The sequence below is a fragment of the Lolium rigidum genome, chromosome 2 (assembly GCF_022539505.1).
Source record: "Lolium rigidum isolate FL_2022 chromosome 2, APGP_CSIRO_Lrig_0.1, whole genome shotgun sequence".
Classification (NCBI taxonomy): Eukaryota; Viridiplantae; Streptophyta; class Magnoliopsida; order Poales; family Poaceae; genus Lolium; species Lolium rigidum.
The window spans coordinates 190,494,378-190,504,828 of record NC_061509.1 but is presented as its reverse complement, the minus strand read 5'-3'; the positions used below and the strand labels follow the sequence as shown (position 1 = coordinate 190,504,828).

The window sequence follows — 10,451 nt, the reverse complement described above, 5'->3', positions numbered from 1 at the left end:
ACTGACCGCGTCGCATAGATTCATCGACTGCTGCACCACCAGATTCGAGTCTCCATAAATTTCCAGACGAGTTGCTCCACATGCCTTTGCCATCTTCATTCCATGCAACAACGCTTCATATTCCGCCTCATTGTTTGTCGGCAGGGAGAAATTCATACGTAGGATGTACTTCATCTTGTCTCCTTGTGGCGATATCAGTATCACCCCTGCTCCTGCGCCTGTACTCTGCTTTGACCCGTCCAAATACATTGTCCATGAACCCGACATGTCGGGTGCTGCCGGTGTTTGTGACTGGATCCAGTCCGCCACAAAATCTGGGAGGACTTGAGATTTGATCGTCGTCCGATTAACGTAGGTTATGTCGTGTGGCGCTATCTCGATAGCCCATTGGGACACTCGACCCGTAGCTTCTGGGTTAGTGAGTATATTCTTCAAGGGTGCCTCGCTGACGATAATGATCGAATGCTCCGTGAAGTAATGGCGTAGCTTGCGAGCCGTTCTCCATACCGCATATGCCAACTTTTGGTGATGAGGATACCACTGTTTCGCTGGCGTGACTACTTCACTAAGCTAGTAAATGGGCCTTTGCACGCCGTGAACTCTCCCTGCCTCCTCCCGTTCAACAACTAGGATGCTGCTGAAGACTTGCACCGTTGCCGCTATGTACATGAGCAATGTTTCTTTTTCGTGTGGGGTTACAAGTACTGGAGACGTCGATAAGATCTTCTTCAGATTATCAAAAGATTCGTGCGCCTCGTCTGTCCACTCGAATTATTCTGACTTCTTCATCAGGTTATAGAAGGGCAAAGCTTTCTCTCCCTGCTTGGCGATGAATCTACTGAGTGCTACCAGCCGTCCTGCCAATTGCTGCACTTGGTGCAGATTCTTTGGCGGCTCCATATCGAGAATAGCTTTGATCTTTAAGGGATTGGCCTCTATCCCTCTGGCTGAGATGAAATACCCGAGCACTTGTCCTCCTGGTACCCCGATGAAGCATTTCTTCGGGTTCAGCTTGATTTTATACCTGTCGAGGTTGTCAAAGGTTTCTCGCAAATCATCGATGAGAGTGGCGGCGTGCTTTGTCTTCACCACGATATCATCGATGTAGACTTCAATATTCCTTCCAATCTGCTCTCCAAGACAGGCTTGCATACACCGCTGATAGGTTGCCCCTGCGTTTTTCAACCCGAAGGTCATGACGTTGTAGCAAAAAACGCCGTGCGGGGTGATGAATGAAGTCAACTCTTGGTCTTCCTTCTTAAGCTTGATCTGGTTGTACCCGGAGTATGGATCGAGAAAAGAGAGACGATCACATCCTGCAGTGGAGTCGACTATCTGATCGATACGAGGCAGTGGGAAGTGATCCTTAGAGCAATGCTTATTGAGGCTTGTGTAATCGATACACATGCGAAGAGCGGTTGTATCTTTCTTCGGTAACATAACTAGATTTGCTACCCACTCGGCTTCCTTGAGCTCCCGAATGAATCCAGCCTTGCGGAGCCGACTAACCTCTTCGCCGATTGCTTTTCTCTTCGGCTCAGAAAACCGGCGCATTGACTGCTGTACTGGTTTGTCCTTTGGGTCAACATTGAGGGCATGCTCAACGAGTTCCCTGGGAATACCTGGCATGTCGGATGGTTCCCATGCAAATATTTCCCAGCGCTCACGGAGGAACTCGATGAGCGCGCTTTCCTATGCGACAGCAAGATCTGCCGAAGTGTTGACTGTCTTCTTCAGGTCAGTGGGGTGTACTTGCTGTTTCTTTGCCTCCTTTGCGACGTCAAACTCGTCGGTCCTCACGTTCCGATTGTCGGCTGGTGGCTTTGCGTGGTCTGTGATAGCGTCGATCACGTTGAGTTCTTCGTTGGCTCCAAATTTCGAGGCGATCTTCTGGAAGTCCCTGTCGCAGCTGTCTGAACGAAAGAAGCTTCCGTGGATGGTTATTGCTGCCCCATTATTGCCTGGCATCTTCAATTTCAGGTACGCATAATGAGGTACCGCCATGAATTTGGCAAATGCTGGTCTGCCGAGGATGGAATGGTATTGAGATTCCCAATCGACCACTTCAAATTCGACTTTCTCCTTCCTGAAGTTGCAGGGTGTGCCGAAAACCACGTCCAGCGATATTTTACCAAGGGAATAAGCGGGTCGAGTCGGTATGATGTCGTGGAATCCTGTGTCGGACTCTCTTAGCATATCGACTGTTAGGCCCATTGCTTTCATTGTGATGGCGAATAACAGATTCAAGCCGCTTCCTTCATCCATGAATACTTTGCTCATATTGTAACCTCCGATCTGTGCTTCAAGGACTAGGGCTGCGTGACCGGGCCTCGGAACGGCTTTCGGGTGATCTGCCTTGCTAAAAGATATGCTTTAGTCTGACCAGTCGATGTAGTTGGGTGTGTCGACCATGGCAATTTCCGCGTACTTTACTTCCCGCGAAAACTTCTTGACCTCTCTCTTCGAAAAACTACTTTTATGGATCATGTTGACCTGTCCGCGAGATTCTGGAAACACCTAGGTTTGGTACGTACTTGTCTCCTCCTGCTGGTACGTATGGTTCTGGTATATATGGTTCTGGCGGATAACTGTAGGATGATGCCCTTCTTTCCATCGTATGAACTCTTGCCGTGGCTTCAGCCCTAAGATCATCGCAAAACTGCCGAATTTCGAGGAATTGCCGACAATTCCTGAGTACATGACTGGATTTTTCGAGGCCATCCTTCGGGTCGATATAAGAGTGCAGATAACACGGTGCTTCAAGTTGCTCCGTAGCCGATAGGTAAGGTGTGCGGAGGCGATTCTTGTTCGATTGCGTGATGTGGCATCCTCGTTCATACTGTCGGGGGCGGGTCGCGATTTGCTCTTCTCCTTCGCGACGTGAGTCCCTTCATCCTTTCCTTTGCTCCTCCATGGCGCTGATGTTGCTTCGGCTGCCCCCTCCTGCACTCTTGGATAGGACCGCCAAGGCCGCTACTGGCGCGATATCTCCTGGAACCGAAGTTCTTGGGCTTGATGCGCATGAACTGGGGAGGCGGAGAAATCCTCTGGAATCAATGATGAAGTGAACACCGCCGAAAGTAGTATCCATGTTGCCGCACGATTCTGTGGAGATCGGCTGCGACGCCTCAGTGTGCGGTACGAACTCGAAGGATCCACGGCGAACTGAATCCCTTAGGTCTGATGGCGTTGGCGACTCCAGCACGAACGCCGCAGATGTGACTGGTACTGCCGTTGACCTGCCTTGTGCTGACAGAGTCCCCACAGACGACGCCAATTATCGAGGGTACTCCTCAGCAATGCCATCCGATTGGGGCTTAGGGTTGATGGAATCCTGTAGGCTGACACGAGACATCGGTTAACAGACAAGAGGGGAGAGCGATTTACCCAGGTTCGGGGCCCTCGATGAGGTAAAACCCTTACGTCCTGCCTGTCTGATCTTGATTATGAAAATATCGGGTTACCATGGGGTGCCGAAGGTTTCGGCTGTGGTTTCGTCGAGAGGCTAAGTGCTACGTGGACCTAGCTCTAGACTTGCGGTGGCTAAAGTTGCTAAGATTGATTGTATCCCTCGGCAGCCCCTCTCCTGGCCCTTATATACGGTGCCAGGTCTCAAGAGATCTGTCCGGGTACGACTAGGTTACAAAAGCCCTAGATCTAAACATTCCTTGTTCGGTTCCTCTTCGTCTTGTCCTTCAAGGAATCCCTTTCGGCAGCGCCGTAGTGGTCCACCTTGCCATCGGATGTCTTCATGAGCCTCCAATTGGGCCGCACAGGATAGGGCAATAACGGTTACCCGAAGGGTAATGCCCACGTCAGGAATCCTTCGTGGGACCTCCACTCCTCCAAACGTGACGTACCTTCTTGCAAAGGAAGGGAACACGTGAATACATCCTCGTCTCCGCGTGCCTCGGTTATTTCTATACCCGAGCTTTCTTTCCTTGTGATAACCATCGTGCTTCAAGTACATATATCTTGCTATCACTTGTGCTTCATATATCTTGTGGCTATCTTGCTTAGCTCTAGTTGTTATTGTTGCACTTAGTTGAGCCTAGCATATTTAGGAGTTGTGCTTGTAAACTAAACGTTAGTTTAATTCCGCATTCTTACAAGCCAAATTCGCAGGAGTTTTAAACGCCTATTCATCCCCCCCTCTAGGCGACATCTCGTCCTTTCACTGGGGCTATAGGGAAAGTTTTTTTCACCGATCACCATGTCGAAGGCATCGTTGTGCAACGATAGTCAAACCACTCTTGCTACTCTGGGAGAAACCCTAGGATCTGGTTTTCTAGATCAGATGATGGCGGCAGACTCTGGTGTCATTTTCTCTCTTGGAGGCATCGTTTATGGAGCATCACTCGATGATAGAGGCTCGAGGAGGAGATGTTAAGTCATGCCTAGCTGACAGCTACTATGTTGAGTCATGCCTGTCGGCAGGTGCTACGCATGACAAATATTTCATTGTGGTGTCGACAACATGCCTCGCAAGGGTTATGTGGATCGCTTCCCTGAAAATGGACCAGTGGCTTGATGGTGGTGGCGGGTTCTGAAGCGAGGGTGTAAGACGCTCGTCAAGGGTCTGCTAAACCGATTGTGAGTACCTGTTTTTGCTATAGGGTGACTCAGGGATGTCATCGGTAGCCATAACGGCATGTTACTTCACACATTGTCAGGTTTCTAGGTGTTAAGTGGTAGCTTCGAGTTTTGTGATATATGCTCTTGACAGATCCTTGTTAAATAGTAATCCCCCCATCCGAAAAAGCTGTTAAATGCTTAATACATTCAATGTTTTACACATAAGTCCTTTTAGAATCTGAAAAAAAAAGTAGGACTCCGCGTTCTGGCCGGCCGGATCGGCCGGTTCGATTGATCGATCGCTTGCCTCAGCGCTGGAGAGCCAGATCCGCTTGCCTACCTTGGTGTTGGCCTCCGCGTTCTGATCGGCCAGATCGAGCTGCTTGCTCGCTCACCTCCTTCAGCCAGCTCGTCCTTGTCGGATGATCGAGGACGCAGGGAAGGAATGGATCTGGCGGTCGAGCATCTCCTCCTACTGGTTCGTCCCGTGGAAGTGGGCAAAAGATCGCCGGGCACGCGCGCGACGCCACTGTGAAGCGAGCTCGAAGAGAAGCGGCGCGTAGGGATGAACGTGCGCTCGGTCGAGCAAGCCTGCTGCGACGCCGGCGGGTCTCCTCCTGGGCGCGCCGCCGCTCTCAGCCTGGACCATTAGGGGAGGAGGGAGCACAACAAGAGAGGCCAACGGTTGCGGATGAGATGCTGCTGGCCGTCCCTCACAACGGGGAGGAGTGCAGGATGATAAAGAGAAAGCTCACGGGTTATTTTGCAAATTCGTTATTCCGACACCTTTTTAGGATCGGAAGGAATAGCTAGATAAATGCCGTATCTATGGCTTTAATGCATTAGCCTGGAGCTTCGTTTCCCCTTCGAAAGAAAATTTCATTGCACTCTCTCTGTCCCTAAAAGAATGTAAAAAAATTGTCTAGATAACTCCAAATTTAAACAAACTTTTGACACCTTAAATTTTTTTATTTAGTCAAACTTATTGTATGGTGAATGTAACAGAACTATAACTTGGTGTGTGGATGTTGATGTAATTTTGACAAAATTGTCAAACTTATGACCGTTTGATTTAGGTAGAATTTTAATTAATTGGAGATAAAAAAAAAAACTTCAAGAAAGGAAATCAGGCTCTTCCGATCTGGCGATCTCAGATCATCCGATTATTTTTACACGAGCAAGACAACAGGGCATTCGGTTGATACACCGATCACCTCGTGATGTGAGCAACAAAGTCAGCAAGGCCTTTGGTGGAGGAGCCGCCGTGTGCTACCGAGGCACGGACGGCCTCACCGAGCACCTTGGCCCGGCGCCGCGATGCCATCCCGTTGTCCGAGACCATCGCCTCCTCGATCACCTCCTCGGATGTCGGCCGCCGGCACAACCTCGCCGTGTTTCTCCCATGGCCTCACGAGGAGGCCGACCTTGAGGTACTTGCAGAGAAACTCGGCGTCCCATGGCTGGTCGGAGTGCATCGGCCAGGCGAGAATGGGCTTGCCGTGGCTGAGGCTCTCCATGGTTGAGTTCCAGCCGCAGTGGCTCATGAACGCCGCCGTGGCGCCGTGCGCCAGGATCTCTAGCTGCGGCGCCCACCCGGTGATCACCAGCCCCCTCCCCTCGGTTTCTTTGGTGAACTCGGGCAGCAGCTTCTCGTAGCGGCTCTCGCCGCCGCCCGAGTCTGCGAATATGTCGGCCCGGTCGGCGTCGCGCAGTACCCAGATGAACCTCTGCTTGCTGCCCTTGATCGCCGCGGCCATCTCCGAGATCTGCTCGGCCCGGAAAGACGTGGTCGTCCCGAAGGATACGTAGAGCACCGATGCCGGTGGCTGCGCGTCGAGCCAATCCATGCACTCGTGACGCGTTTTCGCCGCCGGCGTTCGGGCGCTCGCGTCCAGCAGCGGGTTCAGTGGCCCGACCGCGAAGAGCTTCTTGTCCTTGAACCGCGGGTGCTCGGCCATGGCGTCCAGGAATTCGCCCTCAAGCGCGCGGCAGGTGTTCATGACCAGGCCGGACGAGGGCACGCCTCCCGTGGCCCCCGCCGCCCGGGAGAAGTACTCCGTGAACTCCTTGGTCGTGCACGCGTCGATGGCGAGGGGCTGGAGGTCGTGGTCGCGCAGGAGCTTGTGGTCGCGGTCCAGCAGCCGCGTCAGGCTGTACGAGATGGCCGCGCACTGCAGCCCGAAGGCCTCGCCGTTGCTCAGCCGCGCCGCCTCGACGGCGGCAAAGGCGCTGAGCTTGTCGTGGACGACGACCACGCGACGGTGGGTGGCCGAGAGGCGGTCGAGAAGGACGGCGAGAGGGGCGCGCGCGGCGGCGGTGAAGGCCTCCCACATGGGCATGAGGTGGCTGGGGAAGGGAGACGCGGCGGCCGGGTCGGGAGCCGGGGAGTCGTAGGTGGGGACGTCGAGGTGGTGGAAGTGGATGGAGGCGAGCGCGTTGGCGTCCCAGCCGTGCACGCGCGACTGCGCCTGCCGGACGTGCGCCGCGGGCGCCGCGTAGTGCACGGACAGCCCGCGCGACGCGACCAGCAGGGAGAGGTGCATGAGCTGGTTCAGGTGGCCCTGCGCCGGGAAGGGCACCGCCACAAAGGCCACCGATTCCATGCCCGGAGACCTCGGGACGACGTTGCGGGCACTAAGAGCTCAACTGAAACGCCAACACTCGAAGTGACGCACGTGGTCAGTCCAGGAGCCTCGCCGCGATGAATACGTACAAATTTTAGAGTTTGGAGTACACTGAACCTTTCTGTACAAATTTGTCGTCATGTTTTAGCCGGTCCCGTTTTGGATGGACATGATGCCACCATTGGTCGCTTCTCACGGACGATAGCATGCCAACAACGGTATACAGATCTACTCTCCTCGTTCATTAGCTTTTAGTGATCTATCTATCTATTTTTTATGTGAACTCGTGAGCTTCCCTAGGTACATGGGGGCGACCTTCACGCATGACCGTTGAGGGCGACACTGTGGGCGATCCGCTCGCGGCGGCCGCGGTTGGGCCGGCGCAGTTGACCAGGAGACGCCGCCGCAAGACGCTGGCCCATGGGGGCTTGCTGGTGCGCGCTCATGGGGCGCCGGTAGCTAACCCTAATCCTTTCGAGGTCTTGGTGGAGGCCTGATGCCTGTAGTTGACATATCCATTGGGAACCCCAAGAGGAAGGTGTGATGCGCACAACAAGAGTTTCCCTCAGTAAGAAACCAAGGTTTATCGAATCAGTAGGAGTCAAGAAGCACGTTGAAGGTTGATGGCGGCGGAGTGTAGTGCGGCGCAACACCAGGGATTCAGGCGCCAACGTGGAACCTGCACAACACAATCACAGAACTTTGCCCCAACGTAACAGTGAGGTTGTCAATCTCACCGGCTTGCTGTAACAAAGGATTAGATGTATAGTGTGGAAGATAATGATTGTTTGCGAATAATAGTGAAGAACAATTGCAGCAGATTGTATTTCAGATGTAAAGAATAGGACCGGGGTCCACAGATCACTAATGGTGTCTCTCCCATAAGATAGCAGATGTTGGGTGAAGAAATTACAGTTGGGCAATTGACAAATAAAGAAGGCATAACAATGCACATACATATATCATGATGAGTACTATGAGATTTAATCAGGGCATTACGACAAAGTACATAGACCGCTCTCCAGCATGCATCTATGCCTAAAAAGTCCACTTTCAGGTTATCATCCGAACACCTTCCGGTATTAAGTTATAAACAACAGACAATTGCATTAAGTATGGTGCGTAATGTAATCAACACAAATATCTTTAGACAAAGCATCGATGTTTTATCCCTAGTGGCAACAACACTTCCACAACCTTAGAACTTTCTGTCAGTCCCAGATTTAATGGAGGCATGAACCCACTATCAAGCATAAATACTCCCTCTTGGAGTCACAAGTATCAACTTGGCTAGAGCCTCTACTAGCAACGGAGAGCATGCAAGAACATAAATAACATATATGATAGATTGATAATCAACTTGACATAGTATTCAATATTCATCGGATCCCAACAAACACAACATGTAGGATTACAAATAGATGATCTTGATCATGATAGGCAGCTCACAAGATCTAACATGATAGCACAATGAGGAGAAGACAACCATCTAGCTACTGCTATGGACCCATAGTCCAGGGGTGGACTACTCACACATCGATCCGGAGGCGATCATGGCGATGAAGAGACCTCCGGGAGATGATTCCCCTCTCCGGCAGGGTGCCGGAGGCGATCTCCTGAATCCCCCGAGATGGGATTGGCGGCGGCGGCGTCTCCGGAAGGTTTTCCGTATCGTGGCTCTCGGATGCGGGGGTTTCGCGACGAAGGCTTTAAGTAGGCGGAAGGGCAGGTCAAGGGGCGTCACGAGGGGCCCACACAACAGGCCGGCACGGCCAGGGCTTGGGCCGCGCCGCCCTAGTGTGTGGCCACCTCGTGGCCCCACTTCGTATCCTCTTCGGTCTTCTGGAAGCTTCGTGGAAAAATAGGACCCTGGGCGTTGATTTCGTCCAATTCCGAGAATATTTCCTTACTAGGATTTCTGAAACCAAAAATAGCAGAAAACAGCAACTGGCTCTTCGGCATCTCGTCAATAGGTTAGTCCCGGAAAATGCATAATAATGACATATAATGTGTATAAAACATGTGAGTATCATCATAAAAGTAGCATGGAACATAAGAAATTATAGATACGTTTGGGACGTATCAAGCATCCCCAAGCTTAGTTCCTACTCGCCCTCGAGTAGGTAAACGATAACAAAGATAATTTACGAAGTGACATGCTATCATAATCTTGATCATACTATTGTAAAGCATATGAGATGAATGCAGCGATTCGAAGCAATGATGAAGATAATGAGTAAACAAATGAATCATATAGCAAAGACTTTTCATGAATAATACTTTCAAGACAAGCATCAATAAGACTTGCATAAGAGTTACTCATAAAGCAATAAATTCAAAGTGAAGGCATTGAAGCAACACAAAGGAAGATATAAGTTTCAGCGGTTGCTTTCAACTTCAACATGTATATCTCATGAATAATTGTCAACACAAAGCAATATAAGAAGTGCAATAAGTAAACATGTAAGAATCAATGCACACAGTTGACACAAATGTTTGCTTCTAAGATAGAAAGAAGTAGGTAAACTGACTCAAAAGTAAAGTAGAAGAATGGCCATTCGCAGAGGGAAGCATTGATTACTATATTTGTGCTAGAGCTTTTCATTTTGAAAACAAGAAACAATTTTGTCAACGGTAGTAATAAAGCATATGTGTTATGTATAAGATATCTTATAAGTTGCAAGCCTCATGCATAGTATACTAATAGTGCTCGCACCTTGTCCTAATTAGCTTGGATTAACACGGATTATCATTGCATAGCATATGTTTCAACCAAGTGTCACAAAGGGGTACCTCTATGCCGCCTGTACAAAGGTCTAAGGAGAAAGCTCGCATTGGATTTCTCGCTTTTGATTATTTTCAACTTAGACATCCATACCGGGACAACATAGACAACAGATAATGGACTCCTCTTTAATGCATAAGCATTCAACAACGATTAATATTCTCATAAGAGATTGAGGATTAGTTGTCCAAACTGAAACTTCCACCATGAATCATGGCTTTAGTTAGCGGCCCAATGTTCTTCTCTAACATTATGCATACTCAAACCATTTGATCATAAAAATATCCCTTACTTCAGACAAGACGAACATGCATAGCAACTCACATGATATTCAACAAAGGTAAAAGTTGATGGCGTCCCCGAAACATGGTTACCGCTCAACAAGCAACTTATTAAGAAATAAGACACATAAGTACATATTCTTCACCACGATAGTTTTTAAGGCTATTTGTCCCATGAGCTATATA

General features: G+C 50.2%; 1 pseudogene; it reads right to left on the bottom strand.

Moving 5' to 3' along the window:
• Positions 1-5,785: 5,785 nt before the first annotated feature.
• Positions 5,786-7,178, bottom strand: LOC124687874 (annotated as a pseudogene).
• Between the last annotated feature and the right edge of the window lie 3,273 nt (positions 7,179-10,451).